General features: G+C 44.0%; 1 protein-coding gene and 1 long non-coding RNA gene across 4 annotated transcripts in view; one reads left to right on the top strand and one right to left on the bottom strand.

Moving 5' to 3' along the window:
• The window catches only part of LOC143997631 (uncharacterized), a 379,606-nt gene that overhangs the window by 26,813 nt on the left and 329,574 nt on the right, over positions 1 to 23,219 (bottom strand). The window lies entirely within an intron of this gene.
• On the top strand, positions 6,328 to 12,554 carry LOC143997630 (uncharacterized). The gene is made up of 2 exons (XR_013277712.1): positions 6,328 to 7,133; positions 10,503 to 12,554. It is a non-coding gene; the product is annotated as an uncharacterized LOC143997630 (long non-coding RNA).

Below are 23,219 nucleotides of genomic sequence, written 5' to 3'. Positions count from 1 at the left end.
GATGGTAAATGTACGATAGGACCGTGTTGTCGGATAATCCGACCGTGTGTGGGCTCCATGGGACTGTACTCTGACGGACCACGTTTTCTAGCTGGGCTATAAAATCTTCCGACAACATGTTCCGATCGGACTTTGTCCGATTGTGTGTAGAGCATTCCGATTGGACAAAGTGCCACGCATACTCAGATCAAATTCCTAGACCAAAGCTATTGGCTACTAGCCTGAACGTAGTCCCATCATAACTAAATTACGTCATCACGTTCTGCACGATCGGATATTCCGACAACTTTGTCCGACCGTGTGTATGCAACAGTTTCGAACAAAATCTGTCGGACAAAATCCAACGGATTTGGTTGTCAGAATGTCCGACCGTGTGTAAAAGGGCTTACAGATTCACAAGTTTAAAAAAGATAACCTCAAAGCTGCAGTTTACTCACCTAAATCCACCATTAATGTCCCTCTATGGAGCCAGGGACTTCCAGGTGGGACAACCAGTGATCTGATACTGCGGTTTACACCCACGCGGCCCGATCACCTTTTTTGTGACATCATCACACCGCTGCACTTTTCTAGATACTGAGAGGACCCCACTGCTGGGCAGCTATTGCAAAGTGTCTACGTCATCTAGGTAGTGATGTGAATTAGAAGGATCCTCCACCTCTGCAGGGAAGAAGATAGAAGATCCAGGACCCTGTACATTCCTAAGAAAACCCAGCCACTGGACAGTCAATTGAAAGTGTCTACAGCACCAGGGCAGTGATATGGACAGAGAAGGATGCTTCTTGTTGCAAAGAGATCTAGTACCCACCATGTTACTAAGAGGGCCAACCACTGGACAACCAACAGGTATTGTCTACATCACCTAGGCAGTGACATGGGCAGAAAAGAATCCTCCTCTTCTGCAGTGAAGATAGAAGATCCTGAGAGGACCCAGTGCTGGACAGCCAATAGATATTGTCTACATCACCCAGGCAGTGATGTAGGCATGAAGGGAACCCACACCCTCTGCAGGGAAGAACATAGAAGACCTGTTACCCAGCACATTCCTTAGAGGACCTACCACTGGACAGCCAATAGGTAATGTCTACGTCACCTAGGCAGCGACACTAACAAGAAGGACTCTCCAACTGCGGTTTACACCCACGTGGCCCGATCACCTTTTTTGTGACATCATCACACCGCTGCACTTTTCTAGTTACTGAGAGGACACCACTGCTGGGCAGCTATTGCAAAGTGTCTATGTCATCTAGGTAGTGATGTGAACTAGAAGGATCCTCCACCTCTGCAGGGAAGAAGATAGAAGATCCAGGACCCTGTAGATTCCTAAGAGAACTCAGCCAATGGACAGTCAATTGAAAGTGTCTACAGCAACAGGGCAGTGACATGGACAGAGAAGGATCCTTCTTGTCGCAAAGAGATCTAGTACCCCCATGTTCCTAAGAGGACCAACCACTGGACAACCAACAGGTATTGTCTACATCACCTAGGCAGTGACATGGGCAGAAAAGGATCCTCCTCTTCTGCAGTGAAGATAGAAGATCCTGAGAGGACCCAGTGCTGGACAGCCAATAGATATTGTCTCCATCACCTAGGCCAGTGATGGCGAACCTTGGCACCCCAGATGTTTTAGAACTACATTTCCCATGATGCTCATGCACTCTGCAATGTAGCTGAGCATCATGGGAAATGTAGTTCCAAAACATCTGGGGTGCCAAGGTTCGCCATCACTGACCTAGGCAGTGATGTAGGCATGAAGGGGACCCACATCCTCTGCAGGGAAGAACATAGAAGACCTGTTACCCAGAACATTCCTTAGAGGACCTACCACTGGACAGCCAATAGGTAATGTCTACATCACCTAGGCAGTGACATGGGCAGAAAAGGATCCTCCTCTTCTGCAGTGAAGATAGAAGATCCTGAGAGGACCCAGTGCTGGACAGCCAATAGATATTGTCTCCATCACCTAGGCCAGTGATGGCGAACCTTGGCACCCCAGATGTTTTAGAACTACATTTCCCATGATACCCATGCACTCTGCAATGTAGCTGAGCATCATGGGAAATGTAGTTCCAAAACATCTGGGGTGCCACGGTTCGCCTTCACTGACATAGGCAGTGATGTAGGCATGAAGGGGACCCACATCCTCTGCAGGGAAGAACATAGAAGACCTGTTACCCAGAACATTCCTTAGAGGACCTACCACTGGACAGCCAATAGGTAATGTCTACATCACCTAGGCAGCGACACTGACAAGAAGGACTCTCCACCTCTACAGGGAAGAAGATAGAAGAAGCAGGACCCAGCAAATTCCTGAGAGGACCCGACCGCTGGACAGCTAATAGAAAAAGTCTACGTCACCTAGGCAGTAACATGGACAAGAAGGACCCCCTTCATCTAAATAAAGAAGATAGAAGATCCAGAACTCAGCATGTCACATGACCACAAATGTAGGCAAGTAAGGTCTTGCCTAAATTTTAAATAATTGGTTACTTAGGTGGGGGGTAATAAAGGGTAAGTTAATGCCTGGAGCTTTAACAGAGATGTATTTGCTGCCATGAACCAAATCCAAAACCAGTGAGAAAAGGGACTCAATTGATAAAAGTCTTGCCAGTAATTCCATTGAGTTATGAGCACGGCAGTGGCAGCGGGGATAAACCAATTGGATTTATTTTGGTGGGTAATAGATCACAGTGTGTTATCTTTTCATAGCTTGCTAGAATCACAGCATGTCAATCAGTAGAAACAAGAAGGATATCGGATGTGTAGTGCTAGGTGTACACACACCGCGCTCACCTTAAGGATTTAAAAGTCTGGGAATTAACGTCAGACACAATGGATTGAAGGGGCAGAATCATCAGCTTCTAAGCTATAGCATTTCCAGCAACGAATCGTTTTTTTTTTTCGCTCTTGCTGCTGTATTAGATGCCAAAACCTCTGTGACGCATCAATATCCAGAGAGAAGAATGAAAAGTATCTGGCCGGATGATTGCCTTTTTACAGTAAATCTTTAGTAACTTTAGCTGCTGAATAACCCCGCGCACCCCTCAAGGGGCCTGACGCACCATTACGACCGTAAAAATGTCTCATAAAAAAATGGAGGGCCTGCTATCGGAAGGAAGGAGCGGTTTATTATTAAAACAACACGTTTATGGATGGAAAAAAGTCTGACATCTTAGCATAGAACAATGAGCCTTCTGCTGGGTTATTTTTGTGCATGGTATGTATGGAATAATCGCTCTGCTATAGGATCTTCCTAGTAGAAGTTATTTAAAGTGAACGTATAGGCAAACAGATAAAATCACAGATTTGATACTGTCTTACATACCAGAAATGGCTGATTTTGTTTAGCCAGTCTTGTAAGCTAGGCACCGCAAAGGCAGAATCTGACCACACTTTTACCCAATGCAGGTAAAGCAAAACAGTTAGGGCAAGGGGTGCCTCAGCCTATGGCTGGAAAGTGATGGAGCAGCAGTTCACGGAGAAGGTCATCCCTGTGCTCTCTCTCCTTCAAAGCCCTTGTACACACGGTCGGAGATTCCGACAACCAAATCCGTCGGATTTTGTCCGTCGGATTTTGCCCGTCGGATCTTGTCCGAAACTGTTGCATACACACGGTCGGACAAAGTTGTCGGAAAATCCGATCTTTCAGAACGTGATGGCGTAATTTCGTTACGACGGGACTACGTTCAGGCTAGTAGCCAATAGCTTTGATGTAGGAATTTGATCTGAGCAGGCGTGGCACTTTGTTCGATCGGAATTCTCTACACATGATCAGAATATGTCCGATCGGAGCATTTTGTCGGAAAATATTTCCGGCAAGTTGGAAAATTTGGTCCGACGGATATTCCGACGGAAACAGTCCGATGCAGACCACACACTGTCTAAATATCCGACAAAACGCTCCAATCGGACTCATTCCGTCGGAATCTCCGATCGCGTGTACAAGGGCTAAGAAAAGTTCCTATTTGATTGACATACTGTATAGCTTAATTGGTTTACAATGTTGATTTCCTCCCCCAGTGTGAGCTGAACTTAATCATTTAGAGGGGGAAAACACAAATTTGGGCAAAATAAGTAGGTGTGGTGGTCAGGTGTTCACAAATTGTTGGTCATGTAGTGTACATTTCTATGAAAACTTCACTAGTGGCCAGTACATTGGTGTCACCAATCCAATAGCAGTACCTCTATATAAATACAGGAAGTGTGGATTGCAGTAGCAGAGACCTGGCTATTAGGATAGTAGCAGGAGAAGGGTGGGAGATCTTCTTGCTGGTATGATGAACATAAAAAAGCCTAATGGGGCATCAGACATGTTTCCACCCAACTAAAATTTAACATAAACCAGTTGGGGGCCATTGCTCGGAACTGAAAGAAGACTTCATTCCCTGTGTCTCAGGTATGGCAAAAGGTTTCATTGATTGTGACTCAGGAAAAGCTTGCTAGCATAATCCAAGGTTTGCGAAAATGATTTGAAAAGTGTGGAGTCCTTGGGCATGCGATGTGCACATTGGGTTTATAAATCTTTTGCACTATGGGGGATTTACCAAGCCATCTTCGTTGTACTTGGGATCTTTCTTCTTCTTTTTTCTTTACCTCTCCTTTACCCTTCTTCTTGCCTTCATTCTCTTTCTAGTACGGTTTTTCCAATGTTGTTTGATGATTTGGCTATGATAGAATGTTTTTTTTTTTACCAATCTACAGATTGGAGACATGTTTTGTGTATGATTTATTACAGCCTTTCTCTACCTTTCCAACACAGAGGAACCCTGGAAATAATTCTCCGGTCTCAGGGAACCCCTGCTAAAAATGAAAATTCTACAACTCATCATACATTAGTGTGATGGGCAATGAGAAGAATGCTTATTACCCTTGTGGTTATTGGGAAGAATTACCCCCTTACAGATAACTAAAAAGATCAATGGTGTCCTTGAGAACTTACCTGAGAGGCAAAAAATGAACATTGCTCAGGGAACCCCTAGCAACCTCTAGAGCAGCCTTTCTCAACCTTTTCAACACAGAGGAACCCCTCAAATAGTTCTCTGGTCTCTCTAACTCATGATACAATAGTGTGATGGTCAGTGGGAAGAATGGTCCTTACACTTGTGGTCATTGGGAAGAATTACCTCCTTACAGATATCAAAAGAGATCAATGGTCAGTGGGAACTTATCTGAGAGGCAGAAATTGCCCAATGCTGAAGGAACCCCTAGCAACCTTTGTGGGAACCCTGGTTAAGAATCACTGCTTAAGAGGAACCTAAGGGTTCTACGGAACCCTGGTTGAGAATCACTACTCTAGAGGAACCCAAGGGTTCTACGGAACCCTGGTTAAGAATCACTGCTTTAGAGGAACCCAAGGGTTCCACAGAACCCTGGTTGAGAATCACTGCTCTAGAGGAACCCAAGGGTTCCACAGAACCCTGGTTGAGAATCACTGCTCTAGATGAACCCAAGGGTTCTACGGAACCCTGGTTAAGAATCACTGCTTTAGAGGAACCCTGGTTGAGAATCACTGCTTTAGAGGAACCCAAGAGTTCTACGGAACCCTGGTTAAGAATCACTGCTTTAGAGGAACCCAAGGGTTCCACAGAACCCTGGTTGAGAATCACTGCTCTAGATGAACCCAAGGGTTCCACTGAACCCTGGTTGAGAAACCTTGATTTATTATTTTGGAATCCTAGAATGTATTTCGAGACTCAGCTACTGTTCTTATATAATTTCTATGTGTTCTTCTAAAGCTAGATCATTGTGGTATTGACTGTACTGGTAAGATAACCCTTTCTTTTGTTTTGTATAACAATTTTCCTTTTAATAAAAAAACAAAAAAAAAACATTGGAAGTCAAAATTTGGGGGTGATGTTTCACTCTAAAGAGGGAACGTCAAACAACTCCAGTCAATAAGCAAATTCCATTGCTTTCACCGAACCATGTCACAAAAAAACAAGAAACGACTGTAGCCTAGAGTTTGACATGATCTCCCATGATCCCTTGGGCCTAGTTGAGTAGTTTTTTTCAGAAGGCCTGCAAATGACAGGGCAGTCCTCCCAAGTCCATGACCTCCCTACTGGATGTTCCTTTAGTTGGATCTATCTGTAGATCTATTGTGCCCCGGAGACCATCCCTTGACTCGTGGGTCTGCTCTCTGTACAGAATTCCTGTTGTGAATTCCTGCCATATCTAAAATGCTCTCTTGCTTTGCATGCTTAGGCGGTAGCTTGGCCTATATACATTCAAGCTGGGTGATCAGAGTTCAGAATCTGTACAAGCATCTTCCTGTACCTCCTTGTGTTCAGTGAATCATTGATAGCCCTGGGCTTGGTTACCCAAGCATGATTCTGCAATTATGAAGAGGGAGAAATACCAGGTCAGCATTTAAAGCAGACCTTAACCAATTTATCAATGTTCTATCTTGCCTAAAGGTGGGAAAATCACTCCCCCTTCTTAACATATACCTGATGGCAGTACTAGGCACCCTCTAACCCCTTTACAGTTACAGGTGGCACATATATATGCAGGAAGAGCTAAAGACCGACTTATCAAGCAGATTAAGTCAATCAGGATCCCTGTCTTTGCACAGAGAACACTGGAAGCAACACTTTGACCAGAAATAAGTGAGCCAAAAACCGCTGTTAGATATGTGCAAATGAGTAGCTGGTGCTGCCAAGTCACTGCTGGGAGGGGGAGCTGAACTGCTGAGCACTGTGGGGCAGGAATCAGGGAGAGCTAAGATGGATGTAGGGTTGCCACCTCTGTCCGGGATTCACCTGGACAGTCCGGGCTTTGAATTGTGTCCCGGGTTTCAGTCCGCCTGAAACCCAGACACAATATTCAGACAGGAATGTGGCTCGGGAACAGGGCCTGACAGGAGGGTGAGGAGCCCTATGCACGCTGCATTACTATTCTCTTTGGAGGGCAGGGGATGCAGAGTTGCAGAGTCACCGCTGGGAGACACAGCAGAGGAATGCTAAGCTATGGAGTCATTGCTGGAAGGGAGGACCAAAGGGAAAGTAGCTGCTGAATTACAACTGGGAGTGTGAGGCGGGATGAACTGGTCTGCTGAGAAAATAACTTACATTACTTCAGTGACTCTGCTGTAAACTTTGGGAATGAAATGCTCCACATTGCAGCTTACAGAGGTAAGTGAGGGCTTGTTTACCATTTGTTAGTAGTATGGTAATACTTAAATGTCCATAGCCTGGCCACATCTTGGAGAAGTTACTTCCTATCCCATACTTTGATGGCATAAATCTGATCATTTGTGAATATTCTGTCTCTCTCTCTGTCTGCTAAACAAAATTGTCACTCTGCAAATAGCATTAAAAAAAAAAAAACAATAGAATAAAATAGAATAGAAATAATATACCCATTTTCCAAAATTCAAATAGAATCAATTAGAATATTATTAGAATAGAAAATAACACAATAGTATAGAAAAAAAAACCCCAGAATAGAATAGAATGAATATAACCATCTTCCTATTCTAATCTATTCTTTTCTATTCTATTCAAATTTAAATAGATTTCTTGGGAAATGGTTATATTCTTTCTATTCTAATCTATTGTTTTGTTTTTTTAACTGGTTCCCCGACCGGCGCGCGCCGATGTACATCGGCAGAATGGCACAGACAGGCAAATGGGCGTACAGGTACGTCCCTTTAAATTTGCCGCCGTGCCATCACACGCGCATGCCGGCCGGGACCTCCGTGAGTCGGGTCGTGGGTTTGATCGCTGTGGGGATACCCGCGATCTTCCCACGGGGAGGAAGAACGGGGAGATGATAATGTAAACAAGAATCTCCCCGTTCTGCCTAGTAACAGTGTCACTGATCTCTGCTCCCTGTGATCGGGAGCAGAGATCAGTGACGTGTCACATGTAGCCACGCCCCCCCCCCCACAGTTAGAAACATGCCCCTAGGACACATTTAACCCCTACCCTGCCCCCTAGTGGTTAACCCCTTCACTGCCAGTGTCATTTACACAGGAATCAGTGCATATGTATAGCACTGATTGCTGCATAAATGACAACGGTCCCAAAAATGTGTCAAAAATATCCGATGTGTCCGCCATAATGTTGCAGTCACGATAAAAATCGCAGATAGCCGCCATTACTAGTAAAAAAAAAATGAATAAAAATGCCATAAAACTATCCCCTATTTTGTAAACGCTATAACTTTTGTGCAAACCAATCAATAATCGCTTATTGCGATTTTTTTTTTTACCAAAAATATGTAGAAGAATACGTATCAGCCTAAACTGATGGAAAAACATTTTTTTTTATATATTTTTGGGGGATATTTATTATAGCAAAATGTAAAAAATAATGCGTTTTTTTCAAAATTGTTGCACTTTTTCGCTTATAGCGCAAAAAATAAAACCCGCAGGGGTGATCAAACACCGCCAAAAGAAAGCTCTATTTGTGAGGAAAAGAAAGATGTCAATTTTGTTTGGGAGCCACGTCGTGCGGCCGCGCAATTGTCAGTTAAAGTGACGCAGTGCCGAATCACAAAAAATGCTCTGGTCAGGAAGGGGGTAAAATATTCCGGGCCTGAAGCGGTTAATTAAATTCTTTTTTTATTAATCTATTCTATTCAAATTCAAATGTATTCTATTTGAAATTCGAATTTCAGAAGATGGCTATATTCTGTGTTATTCTATTTGTTGCTATTATATTCTAGTCTATTCTGATCTTTTATTTTCTATTCTATTTTGTTCTAGTCTATTTTTACGCTATTATATTCTATTCTTTTATTTTCTGTTATATTCTTTTCTAGTCTATTTTTTCTATTCTATTCCTTTATTTTCTATTCTATTTTTTTCTCTTTGGAAATTGGAAAACCATTGGAATTCAAAAACTATTCGAATTCGAAATTGAAAACAATATGAATTTGAAAAGTATTCGAAAATGATTAGAATTCGAAATTTTGTCCAAATTTTTTTTGTTATTTCAGATTTGTTTAAATTCGATACTATTGTGATTCAGAATCTCCGAAAAATTAAGATTCGGAACAAAACGAACCACACGTCTAAATCTTAGGGGCTGCTACTTTTCCGATATGTGGTCACTTCAGTAAGAAGACTTGGGTGGGAAAGAAGGAGCGCCCGGTATCCAGAACACTGCAACCTTCTATGTATGGTTCTTACGGCATTCATTACATGTGTAAACATGTACATTAAGCCAACGTGTTTCGGGGGACTGGACTCCCCTTCTTCAGGACTGTTGCTGTGTGCTGACAGATGGGAATGGTTCCCAAAATGACATATTTCTTAAGAGATTTCGAAAAACAGATGCCTCTGCATCCCTAACAAGCACTGTTTTCTGAAATCTCGTAAGCATTATATAATTTTGATAGCTATTGCCATCCAATAGCCCTGAAGAAAGGGGAGTGCACTCACCCCGAAACACATTGGCGCGATGTGCATGTTTACAATTTTAATAATCGTTTTCCGAACCATAAATCAAAAGTTGCCGTTTTTCATTTAATTATCTTATGCTATTTTTACGCATTTTCTGAGCCGCTCAATTTAAAATAAACTGAGTGTATTGCCTGACTTTAGCACAGTTGCATTGTCTGCCGGATGGCCTCAGAAGTTCACAAATATCACTTTTCAATACGTAACATAGAAATGCAATAGCGATTCCATGCAAACCCCCGGTGACAAGGTGTGTATGTCAGGTGATGATAAGCACTCAGGCATGGCGGCTTGTGTTATTTTATGGTGGCTGGTCTTGCCATTGGGGAATATTTGGCATTCTTTGAGGCTCAAGCCGGAAAGAATGCTTCAAAAATCAGAGAGTGAAATGCCAGGAGGTGCACACTTTTTTTTCTCGAAAAGTTATTTTATCACCCTTATCTGATGAATGTTCCCATGCCGAGGTTCCTGTGACTGGAATGACACCGAATTCTTACCGTACGTGGACAGAATTTGTCCACCTCTTCCCCCCAAGGCAATATTTAACCCCTTGGCCTTGCATTTGCTTCTGCAGCTGGCCCCCCTGCAAATCCTAGCATGTCCAGTGGGTGCGACGTCATATAAACTGGTTTAGTTTGGGTGTTTTGCAGGGCAAAGCACAAACATCGCTCAGCTATCGGGTGTAGTGAAGCTTTGGCATAAATCACACCTGCCTTGTATTGCGGGTTATGTAGCACTACCAGGCATGTGCACAAATGGCTTCCCTTTAAAGCTAAACTCTAGGCAGATTTAGAAAATGCCCCAGCGTCAGTGGTCATTGTGGGTAAATAATGCCCCAGGGTTGGTGAGCAGTGACCCAGCGCCTGTGGTTATTGAAGACAGAACAATGCCCCATCATTGGCATCATCTAGAGGAATATTGCCTCCTTGTTGGTGTCTGAGAGAGAGAGAGCCTCAAGGGTCAGGAAGTAAAGGGTCACACCCGGCCCTCTTGCCCGAGGACCCCTGATATAGAGTTTTTGTCACTGCTTAGAATACTTTTTAAAAGAAGAATTGGGCATGGCTATATTATACATACTGTCGTTTTATTGCTCCAGCTAAGACCAAGTAACTATGTGTAGAAGCTCCTGGGAACTGGACACCACTACTCCTGGAAGCTGGACACCACTACTCCTGGAAGCTGGACACCACTACTCCTGGAAGCTGTACACCACTACTCCTGGAAGCTGTACACCACTACTCCTGGAAGCTGGACACTACTACTCCTGGAAGCTGGACACTACTACTCCTGGAAGCTGGACAACACTACTCCTGGAAGCTGGATACCACTACTCCGGGAAGCTGGACACTACTACTCCTGGAAGCTGGACACTACTACTCCTGGAAGCAGGACACCACTACTCCTGGAAGCTGGACACCACTACTCCTGGAAGCGGGACACCACTACTCCTGGAAGCGGGACACCACTACTCCTGGAAGCTGGACACCACTACTCCTGGAAGCTGGACACCACTACTCCTGGAAGCTGGACACCACTACTCCTGGAAGTGGGACACCACTACTCCTCGAAGCGGGACACCACTACTCCTGGAAGCGGGACACCACTACTCCTGGAAGCTGGACACCACTACTCCTGGAAGCTGGACACCACTACTCCTGGAAGCTGGACACCACTACTCCTGGAAGATGGACACCACTACTCCTGGAAGCTGGACACCACTACTCCAGTGCTTCCAAGTCCTATGCTGAGTGGCTGGCCTGTAGGCAGGTTGTCTACAGATGCACTAGTTAGTGGCTGGACCAGGCTGAGGGGGGAAAGAGTAATGCCCCGTACACACGATCAGACTTTCTGACAACAAAACCCGTGGTATTTTGTTCGAAGGATGTTGGACTTGTCTTGCATACAAACAGTCACACAAATGTTGGCCAAGAATTACGAACGTAGTGACGTACAAGACGTACGTGATATCTCCATTATGAACTCTAGTTATATCTTCGACTCGTATTTGATTCCGAGCATGCGTGGACTTTTGTCCGATGGACTTGTGTACACACGATCGGGAATTCCGACAACAAACATTTGTTGGCGGAAAATTTGAGAACCTGCTAGCCAACATTTATTGACAGAAAGTCCGACAACAAATGTCTGATTGAGCATACACATGGTCAGACTTTCCACCAACAAGCTCACATCCAACATTGGTTGGTCGAAAATCTGATTGTGTGTACGGGGCATTTATGTGTGTGCTACAGTTCCTGGGTTTTGTTAATCCGGCCTACCTACTGGCGATGTAAACTTGAGGGAAGGCTGGGTTCAGCGAGTGGGAACACAGATCAAGCAGTGCATGGTGTGACTACCATAGAGCAGTGGTCATCAACCCTGTCCTCAGGGCCCACTAACAGGCCAGGTTTTATGTATTCCCTTGGGGAGATGCAGACTAGAATACTGCAATCACAGAGCAGCAAATGTTTATTTGCATTCTGAACACAGAAGATCAGCTTCTCGCCATGGGCGCACCATTTAATTTTAATTTTCGGAATGAATGCAAAAAGTTCCCTGACTGGAGGAGGTGGACAGGCTGATACCAGCTCTCCTGCTCATCCAATCAGAGAACACTTTGCATTTATTTAGAAATTGCAAAGAATTCTCTGGTTGGTGCACCTGTTTTGAGCAGCTGACCTCCTGTGTTCAATAGGTAGGAGTGCAGCAGAATGACATGAGACCCAGAAGCAAGTGGAGATGACTGGAGTAGTGGTGTCTACGTGGGGGATTTCCAGCTTCCAGGGCCATCGGCCACGTGTGGTCTATACATTGCTACACTGGTCCAAGCTGGAAGCCTGGAATTCTTCTTTAATGTTTATAGAAGTCATGTTTAAAGAATGAATTAAAAGAAAACATGCAATAACCATTACTTCAATCTAGTCAATGAGTCACTTAAGACATGAGTAGTCTCGGTCCTCTGCCTTGTGGTCACAGTCACGGCTGAGTACAGAAATCACTGGAAATACATATTTGGAAGCACAGCTAATGGTAGAAATCAGAGATGACGGATGCTGAAGGTATGCAAATTTTTACTCTCATTTACCCGTATCTGTTAATGACATGCTTGATGAGTCAAAAAAAAAATTAAAAAGTCTATTTTTTTGCATTCAAGGGCTCATTTCTACTCTTCTAAGCATATGAGTTATTATACATTTTTTTATATATTTTTTCCCTATTGGTGAAAACACTTTGAATGATGGAAGTATTTGTTCTACTCTCTCACCCAATGACTGACTAGCTTACTGGTAAAGGTTTAGAGTTGGTTCACACAGGGGGCGACTCGTCAGGCGACTTACCAGCCTGACAAGTCGCGTCCTGTTCTGTGCAATGGAAATGTTCTAATCGGAGCCACTCATGTCGCTCAGACTTAGAAAAAGGTTCCTGTATGACTTTTGGGGCGACTTGCATTGACTTCTATACAGAAGTAATTTTGCAAGCTGCCGCTAAAGTCGGATCCCGGTCGCCTGAGGCAGTCGCGCTGCAAGTCGTGCCGCCTCAGTGTGAACCGGGTCTTATGGCAAATGCTGAGGACACCCCTCACATTTTTGTAAATATTTAATTATATATCTTTTCATGTAACACTGAATAAATGACACTTTGCTACAATGTAAAGTATTAAGTGTACAGCTTGTATAAGCCCTTGTACACACGGTTGGAGATTCCGACGGAATGTGTCCAATCGGACCGTTTTGTTGGATAATCGGACTGTGTGTGGTGGTCACCATCGGACTGTTTCCGTCGGAGTATCCGACGGACCAAGTTTTCCAACTTGTCCGTAAAATTTTCCGACAAAATGCTCCGATCGGACATACTCCGATCATGTGTAGCCTACTCCGACGGACAAAGTGCCACGCATGCTCAGATCAAATTCCTAGACCAAAGCTATTGGCTACTAGCCTGAACGTAGTCCCGTCGTAACGAAATGACGTCATCACGATATGTACAATCGGATTTTCCGACAACTTTGTCCGACCGTGTGTATGCAACAGTTTCGGACAAAATCCGTCGGAAAAAATCCGTTGGACAAAATCCAACGGATTTGGTTGTCAGAATGTCCGACCGTGTGTATAAGGGCTAACAATGTAAATTTTCTGTTCCCTCAAAATAACAACACACAGCCATTAATGTCTAAACCGCTGTCAACAAAACTGAGTACACCCCTAAGTGAAAATGTCCAAATTGAGCCCAAAGTGTCAATATTTTGTGTGGCCACCATTATTTTCCAGCACTGCCTTAACCCTCTTGGGCATGGAGATCACCAGAGATTCACAGGTTGTCACTGGAGTCCTCTTCCACTCCTCCATGATGACATCACAGAACTGGTTGATATTAGAGACATTGCGCTCCACCACTTTCCATTTGAGGATGCCCCACAGATGCTCAATAGGGTTTAGGTCTGGAGACATGCTTGGCCAGTCCAGCACCTTTACCCTCAGCTTCTTTAGCAAGGCAGTGATTGTCTTTGGAGGTGTGTTTGGGGTCATTATCATGTTGGAATACTGCCCTGCAGCCCAGTCTCTGTAGGGAGGAGATCATGCTCTGCTTCAGTATGCCACAGTACATGTTGGCATTCATGGTTCCCTCAATGAACTGTAGCTCCTCAGTGCCGGCAGCACTGATGCAGCCCCAGACCATGACACTCCCACCACCATGCTTTTTTTTCTTTTTTTTTTTCTGTAAAGGTGAACTAACACTTTCATTTTTTTTTTCGGTGGCCATTGAGTTCCAATTATAGACAGAATCAATTTTGCGATCTGAAGTGGCTTATGGAAAGGTTTATGATACAGACTAGTCACAGATCTGTCATTCTTGATGGTGACTGCAATAAAAGCTCCAGTATTTGCAGAGAGAATTCCTTTGCTGCATTACGGAGTCCCAGCTATGAGTCCTCCATTGATGTGTCTAATCCCCCTGCTGACACTCATGAAGGTAAATGCAACACACCTACACATCAGAGAGCGCAGACAGGAGTCTCCCGCCATTAGAAGTATCCCAAGGAACAATCAAGCTATTTCTTCTGAAAGCTAACAGCAGAAGCATTGTCTTCGCCAGTTCCCGCCCGGCCCGCGGGGTATGAAAGAAGATAGAAAGTGACAGCTTTAGAGACTTTGTAAATATTCATAGAGGTAAACCTGCAGGCACACATACTGTCCGGGCACAGCCGGCTTATCAAATAATAGGGAGCACCCAACGCACATAATGTCATTAGAATTATGGATGCACAGAGTGCTCAGGTATGTGTGTTCTTCTCATTGTAAATGACATCCATTGCCTGCACTTTATGGAGTTCATCATTTCAAGTCTGGAATAAAATACACATCATTACAGGGAAATTCAGAAGCGCATTGCCTATCCATGCACTACAGACTGACGACATCACTAAAAATGCAGCCTATCCATGCAAGACATCAGCAACATCACTGAGAATACAACCTGTCCATTTACTAGAGACCGGTGACATAATAACCAAGAATGCAGCCTATCCATTAACTAGAGACTGGTGACATTACTGAAAATACAGCCTATCCATTCACTAGAGACAGGTGACATTACTGAAAATACAGCCTATCGATTCACTAGAGACCGGTGACATCTCTGAGAATGCAGCCTATCCATTCATTAGAGACTGGTGACATCACTGAGAATGTAGCCTATCCATTCATTAGAGACTGGTGACATCACTGAGAATGCAGCCTATCCATTCACTAGAGACAGGTGACATTACTGAAAATACAGCCTATCGATTCACTAGAGACCGGTGACATCTCTGAGAATGCAGCCTATCCATTCATTAGAGACTGGTGACATCACTGAGAATGTAGCCTATCCATTCATTAGAGACTGGTGACATCACTGAGAATGCAGCCTATCCATTCACTAGAGACTGGTGACATCACTGAGAATGCAGCCTATCCATTCACTATAGACCAGTGACATCACTGAGAATGCAGCCTATCCAATCACTAGAGACAGGTGCCATCACTGAGAATTCAGCCTATCCATTCAGTAGAGACCAGTGACATCACTGAAAATGCAGCCTATCCATTCACTAGAGACTGGTGACATCACTGAGAATGCAGCCTATCCATTCACTAGAGACCAGTGACATCACTGAAAATGCAGCCTATCCATTCACTAGAGACCGGTGACATCACTGAGAATGCAGCCTATCCATTCACTAGAGACCAGTGACATCACTGAGAATTCAGCGGGGGGGTTGTCTTAGCCTCATGCAAAGACCGACTTTCAGAAATACATTTTTGGGGTGGTCTGGCAATGGATTGGGGAGAAGGGCAGCTCTGTAAAAGTTAAGCGTTAGATTACTTTGCTGGGTCTTCTCTGAATAATTTAAGCACGGGTCCCCTTTGAATAATCCAGCCTTGTAGTTAGTCCATGCTGTAGAGAAGTTCATGCCATAGAGAAGATTATTATTCCTGACAGGTTTTGTAAATGACTTTTCGCAGAAGGATTTGTCTTTCTAGAGTTTCCCGAAGCAGCCGTAAGAAGATTTTGTAATTATCAGAAGATTTTGTAATAGCTCTTGCAGGAGCCAAATGTATAATCTTGTATCAGTTTGTACCTGCAGCTGTCAGCAAAAGGCGGTGAATCAACTCTTTTCTCCATGTGTCTCACATTCTTCGCAAGCTAATTCTCAAGAAACACCCAGAATATACCCAACGGCATTTGAACAACGCAGAGGATCAGCTGGGTGTTTTAACCCTCTGGGTACAGAAGATCCGGAACATTGGGGGGAGGTCTTTGCATAAAAAAAAAAAAGACAAAACAAAACGACAAAAAAAAAAGTTATGCATCCATTAAAGCCCAACTGACGTTTTCATTAGATACACTCCCTGTGCATCAGAACAAAAAGTGTGCAAGGCCTTGCAGTTTCTTTTATTTGGAAAGCAGCCACAGCCTGAGTTTTGAAATTTGCCCTTCTTAACCAGTATGCTGCAGAGAAGGATCCTTGCTTTTTTCATGGAAGCAGTGGTCTCTCTGTGGAGGTCTGACATGCTCCTTTCTGAGTCACAGCTTGAGTTGTCCAATCAGCAAGGGGGGGGGGGGTGTCATAGTTCTGTAGAGCAGAGGGACCACTGCTTCCCCTATAAAAAGCCTTCTCTGGAGCATTTTCACTCTGCAGCACAGTCCATGCGATGCTCGGATCTCCTATTAGAGAGCGTCGTCAATGTAGCTGCACTCAGTCTCCCTATTGTGAAGAGTTTTAGGCCTGTGAACCAGAACTTTACAAATTATTCTGATTATTATTATTACATAAATTCATAGAGCGCCAACTGCCTAGAGAAACCAGCCAAAAGCTGGCAAGGTCTCCTCTCTGCTCAGCAAGGGCCTGTAGGTAAAGAGGAGATTGCTATGTAGTATTTAAAGAGGAAGTAAACCCTGATGAGTTTACTTCCTCTTTCATTCCCTGCAAAGCATAATGGACTACTATGCATCGCATAGTAGTCCATTATGTGTCACTTACTTACTGACACAGGAGCCAGCGAAGTCACCGCTGTCCCCTGTAGTCTGGCGCATCCATCTTCTCGGTGGGGTCTCGCAGGTCCGCCGCTGTCATTCGGCGAAGCCGCGATGACGCATGCGCATGGGAGCCGACACGCGCGGCATCTTCGTCATTGTGCGCCACTGTCTACGGGCAAATATCTCCTAAACCGTATAGGTTTAGGAGATATTTCTTGGACCTACAGGTAAGCCTTAATCTAGGCTTACCTGTAGGTCAAAGTGTGTTGTAAGGGTTTACAACCACTTTAAGAAGCAGAAAATGGGATTTCTCTAAACCCACCAGCTCCACCCAATATTAGTCCACCCAAAAAAAAAAAAAAAGTCCTGTGGTAGAGAGACCTTAACCACTTCAGCTTCGGAAGATTGACCCCCTTCCTGACCAGAGCACTTTTTACAATTTGGCACTACATCGCTTTAACTGACAATTCCCCCACAAATAGAGCTTTCTTTTGGTGATATTTCATCACCTCTGCGGTTTTTATTTTTTGCGCTGTAAACAAAAAAAGAGCAACAATTTTGAGAAGAAAAAAACAATATTGTTTACTTTTTGCTATAATAAATATCCCCAAAAATGTTTTTTAAAAAAAATTTCCTTATCAGTTTAGGCCGATAAATATTCTTCTACATATTTTTGGTAAAAAAAAATAAAAAATGGCAACAAGCGTATATTGATTGGTTTACGCAAAAGTTATATCGTCTACAAACTATGGGGAAGATTTATGGCATTTTTTTTTACTAGTAATGGAGGTGATCAGCGATTTTTACCGCTACTGCGACGGACACTTTTGACACATATTTGGGTCCATTGACATTTATACAGCGATGAGTGCTATAAAAATGCACTGATTACTGTGTAAATGTCACTGGTAGGAAAGGGGTTAACACTAGGGGGTGATCAAGGATCAAGATGTTAAATGTGTGTTCCCTCAGCGTGTTCTAACAGTGAGGGGATTGGACTGACTGGGGGAGGAGACATATATAACGTTGTTCCTACTTAGTAGGAACAAACGACAGGTCTCCACTCCCCTGACTGAACAGGGATTTGTGCGTTTACACACACAAATCCCCGTGCTGGCTCTCGTGCCCGCCGGCCACGCACATTGGGTCCCCCATCAAGTAGCAGGCGTGCGTGCACTCTGGTGGCTCTTAAAGGGGACCCCGTACCCGTGCCATTGTGCCACAGTAAATATGCATGAGCCAGTTGGGAACCGATTAAAGCTGAGCTAAACTCTTTGATACTTGAATGGCCCAACATCCCCTGACGATACCGTCATCTTCTACTCCTTCTACTTCGGCCAGCATGGGATGATGTCACACCCATGTGCAGGAGTGCAGTCACCCCGCCACATGTGTGCTATACTGTAAAATGAGCTGCACTTGCCCAGCTCAGTGTACATTCCAAAGAAGACTGCGAGCTGGCAGGTAGGTATATTTTATTGCAGAAGAGACATTGCATTGTCTCTTCTGAGGTAGGAGGTAAACCCATCGATTTAACAGTTTCAAAAAACAGTTACATTCCCGGCATGCCAGGAAGGTTAACTGTCACATTGGTTGTGCTCTCAACCAAACTATCAAACCATCCAATGGCTGGTGTCATAACTGATCACATGTGCAGCATCATGGCAGTTGAAGATCAAACAGAGACCAAGATGGCAGCTTCCTTGGCTGAAAACGACAGGAGGGTTTATTTCCACTTTAAGGAACCTGCAGAGAAATACCAGCCTGGCATAACCAGAATACAGTTCCAAACCCCTAGCCCCCTCTGTTTCATGCTGTCCCAGTTAAGTCCCCAAGCATGGATCCATGCCCAAGAGTAGTCTTCCATCACTACAGAATAATCTGAGGCCACAACACGTTCCTTGTAAACAGTTGCTGAACTTTACTGTAGAGTACATGAGGTAAGGACAACCATACATCAGAATGATGGCACAAGCTTGAAACAAACATTCCTGATCAGGACAGAAAGAACAACAGAGATATGTGCCCATAAAGTCTTGCTGCATGCTTTCCTTCACTGCGGAAAGCCAGGACAACCCTTACCTCCCAGCAGAAAGTCTTTCTATGCACTCCCCCTAAAGGGCCCAGAACCTTTATAGTGGCTTGTGGATGGTGCCAAAAAAGAAGAAGTTTCCACATGCTAATGGCTTATAGACCCTCCCTGGCCACCTACCGGTATATATACTCCCCCAAATATGGGACACATATGGGAGGAACCTTTGCCTTAAAAAAGGCTTGCCCTTCCAATATTGCAGTATACATTCAGTGTTGGAAGAAGACAAGCCAGATGGCTAAAGAACATAATAAAGACATGTTCTTTTTTTAAATAAAAAAAAAAATTATAATGTATGTATTAATTATTAATTAATTATTAGAAGGCACTGATATTTACTGGACAGCATTCCCCGAGGAAGCCCCATCATAGGGTGAAACATGTTGGGAACTACACCATCGTGCTGTACTTTAAAGGACTGCACTTTATACGTCTTTCGTAATATATTTATGCTGTTTTTATGTATTATTAAAATGTATACCTTTCAATAATTTAAAAAAAAATGCATTTTTTTGCTTGCACATGATTGGATGATGGAAGTCTGACAGCATTCCCTAAGGAAGCCTCATTATAGGGCGAAACATATTGGGAACTACACCATCATGCTGTACTTTAAAGGACTGCACTTTATATGTCTTTCGTAATACATTTATGCTGTTTTTATGTATTATTAAAATTTATACTTTTCAATAATTAAAAAAAAAAATGCATTTTTTTGCTTGCACATGATTGGATGATGGAAGTCTGACAGCATTCCCTGAGGAAGCCTCATTATAGGGCGAAACATATTGGGAACTACACCATCATGCTGTACTTTAAAGGACTGCACTTTATATGTCTTTCGTAATACATTTATGCTGTTTTTATGTATTATTAAAATTTATACTTTTCAATAATTAAAAAAAAAAAAGAATTTTTTTGCTTGCACATGATTGGATGATGGAAGTCTGACAGCATTCCCTGAGGAAGCCTCATTATAGGGCGAAACATATTGGGAACTACACCATCGTGCTGTACTTTAAAGGACTGCACTTTATATGTCTTTCTTAATATATTTATGCTGTTTTTATGTATTATTAAAATGTATACTTTTCAATAATTAAAAAAATTAAAATAAAATAAATGCATTTATGCTTGCGCATGATTGGATGATGGAAGTCTGCAGAGCTTCTGCTCATTTACTAAGCTCTGGAACAACTGCACTTTGCAAAGTGCACAGTCTATTTGCCTTTAGTAAATCAACCCCTCCCTATATGTCTTATATTGCACCTTTGAGTAGCTGGCTTACACATAGAGCAGGGATATGCAATTAGCGGACCTCCAGCTGTTGCAGAACTACAAGTCCCATGAGGCATAGCAAGGCTCTTACAGCCACAAGCATGACACCCAGAGTCAGAGGCATGATGGGACTTGTAGTTTTGCAACAGCTGGAGGTCCGCTAATTGCATATCCCTGACATAGAGCAATGATTGCATTAAGGTAAAGGCTCCTATGGCCGGCGAGCGCCTTCTAGAAATTCTATCTTTTCCATGGGTGGCCTTCTTGCTTCTAGAACCCGGAAGCACATTTCAAAAACACATGTTTGCCTATAATCCTCAGCAAATTCCTCTTACTCCTTCCCCTTTACCAGGCAGGAGGTGACAATAAGAACGGGCTTGACTGCTTCTAATTAAATAAGCGTTCGCAGGAAGCGGCCTCGTTAATTCTATAACCACTCAAGCAGAAAGCGTTTTCTGGCGACACATTTAAGATTCCGGGATACGGTTGTTACAGATCCTCGAGTGTCATTCTATATTGGTTGTGTAGATGAGTCTCATCAATGTCTAGTGAGCAGGAATCTGGTGATAACACCTCACCGTTCTAATGACTTATTTCCTCCGTAACGGGAGAATGCCGCAGCACAACAATGCGGCGCACGCGGATCAGCTGTCTGTCTGAGGTCACTGCCAGGTTGCCTTTTGTCTTGTAGGATGGAATACGGATGAACAAGCCCGACTGAAACACTAATACATCAACTATTTACATTACCTGTGAGAAGGATACTAATCTAGATATACACGCGTTCCACCGAGTGCTCACTACATCTGCCTTACAGGGAATATAAACCCAAACAATGAACTTCTCCCATTTGCTCTCTTCTGGTCTGCTTGATTCACCATTGGTAGAGCAATGTTTGTGGACTACAAAACATCTCCAATATGGAGAAGATGGAGGTGTTCTGTAGTCTCCTCCAGTCCTGGGGTACCTTCTGATCCTCCATAGATGCAGTGCAGAGAGTGAATGTTGTCACTAGGATAGAAAATGTGTTACTGGCAGGATTACCAGATAGAACATCTTCCTGACCATGCTATATAGCCAAAAGACCACTACAGAGCGGCCGTCCAGTGCTGGGAGGGTGCCCATGGATGTCCCCCCAGAACCCTTACTACTGGCAACGCTCTGTGACCGATGTGTCCTTTGGAATCAGCTAATCACAGATCCGGGTAAAGGAATCACAGCGGCCCTTTACCATGTGATCAGCTGTGTCCAATGACAGCTGATCACAGGATGTAAACACATGCCGGTTATCGGCTTTTCTTTCCCCAGGCTGACGGCCTGAGGAGAAGAAGAAGAAAGCCGATAACAGGCTTGTGTTAAAGGGACATTGGCACTGATTATCAGTGTCCTGATTATTAGTGCAGTCCCACCAGTGCTGCCAATCAGTGCCCACCAGTGCTGCCTATCAGTGCTCATCAGTGCTGCCAATCAGTGCCCACCAGTGCTGCCAATCAGTGCCCAACAGTGCTGCCCACCAGTGATGCCAGTGTCCACCAGTGCTGCCAATCAGTGCCCATCAGTGTTGCCAATCAGTGTCCACCAGTACTGCCTACCAGTGCTGCCAATCAGTGCCAGCCAGTGCTGCCAATCAGTGATCACCAGTGCTGTCAATTACTGACCACCAATGCTGCCAATCGGTGCCCAGTGCTGCCAATCAGTGCCCACCAGTGCTGCCTATTAGTGCTGCCAATCAGTGCCCATCACTTCTGCCAATTACTGACCACCAGTGCTGCCAATCGGTGCCCAGTGCTGCCAATCAGTGCCCATCGGTGCTACATATCAGTGTTCATCAGTGCTGCCAATCAGTGCCCAGCAGTCCTGCCTACCAGTGCTGCTAATCAGTGCCCACCAGTGCTGCCAGTACCCATCAGTGCTGCAAATCAGTGCCCACCAGTGTTGCCAATCAGTGCCCACCAATCAGTGTCCATCAGTGCTGCCAATTGATGCCCATCAGTACCTCCTCATTAGTGTCACCTATCAATGCCCATAAGTGGCGCCCTCCCAGAAAACTAAGCCTGCACTGTGGCTGTCTTTCGGATATAGCACAGGCAGGATGTTGTTAAACATCTAGGGGGCTCAAAGGGTTAAATGTGTGCCTAACCAGTGTTTTTTGTGTTTACTAGGTGGTGACTTTACTAAGGGATGTGCTGGATTTTGTTCTCTGCTTTGTGGGGAAAGGAAATCCATGACTTGCCCGCTGACAGGGCAGAGCTTTTCCTCCACCCAGAAGTTTCCGAATCACCTACCTAGTACGTGATCTGGGGCAGGAGTGCCGCCTTATATGTAAATTATATGGCCGGCAAGCGCTTATAGACAAAATGCCAGCCAGTCACAGTTAAAGCAACAAAAAAAAAAATGTAAGCCAATACAAGAGCCTTGGAAGATCAGCTTCTATTGTTTTAGACATGCCCCCAAAACTACATCTCCCAAGAGCTCTTTTCCTATGCACAGTATGTGAGCAGCCTCCAAAGAGTCAAGGCAGCAGCAGCATAAATTATATGGCCGGCAAGCGCTTATAAACAAAATGCCCCCAAAACTACATCTCCCAAGAGCTCTTTTCCTATGCACAGTATGTGAGCGGCCTCCAAAGAGTCAAGGCAGCAGCATTGTTTTGCTGGGAAATAAATCAATGTAAGCATATGGAGAGGGACAGAGAGGGCCAGGGATAGATACATTTCTACATTTCAGCAGGCAAGTCTGTCAAAGCTGATTGTGATTTTGGTGCAGCAGAGGTACTTTATTGCCAGCCCAAACAGGAAGTTAGAAGCTCACCGGATTTATGCCATATCAACAGGTATTTTTTTTTGTCTTTTTTGTACAGCATTTTTAAATAGATAAAACAGGAGGAAATGTTCATGCATTGCAGAGATGACTAGTTCTTCT

This window comes from Lithobates pipiens, unplaced genomic scaffold (assembly GCF_037356315.1).
Source record: "Lithobates pipiens isolate NorthernLeopardFrog02 unplaced genomic scaffold, aLitPip1_a1.2 Scaffold_19, whole genome shotgun sequence".
NCBI lineage: Eukaryota > Metazoa > Chordata > Amphibia > Anura > Ranidae > Lithobates > Lithobates pipiens.
Note: the sequence above shows the minus strand (reverse complement) of the source record. Positions and strands in the feature narration are given on the sequence as shown.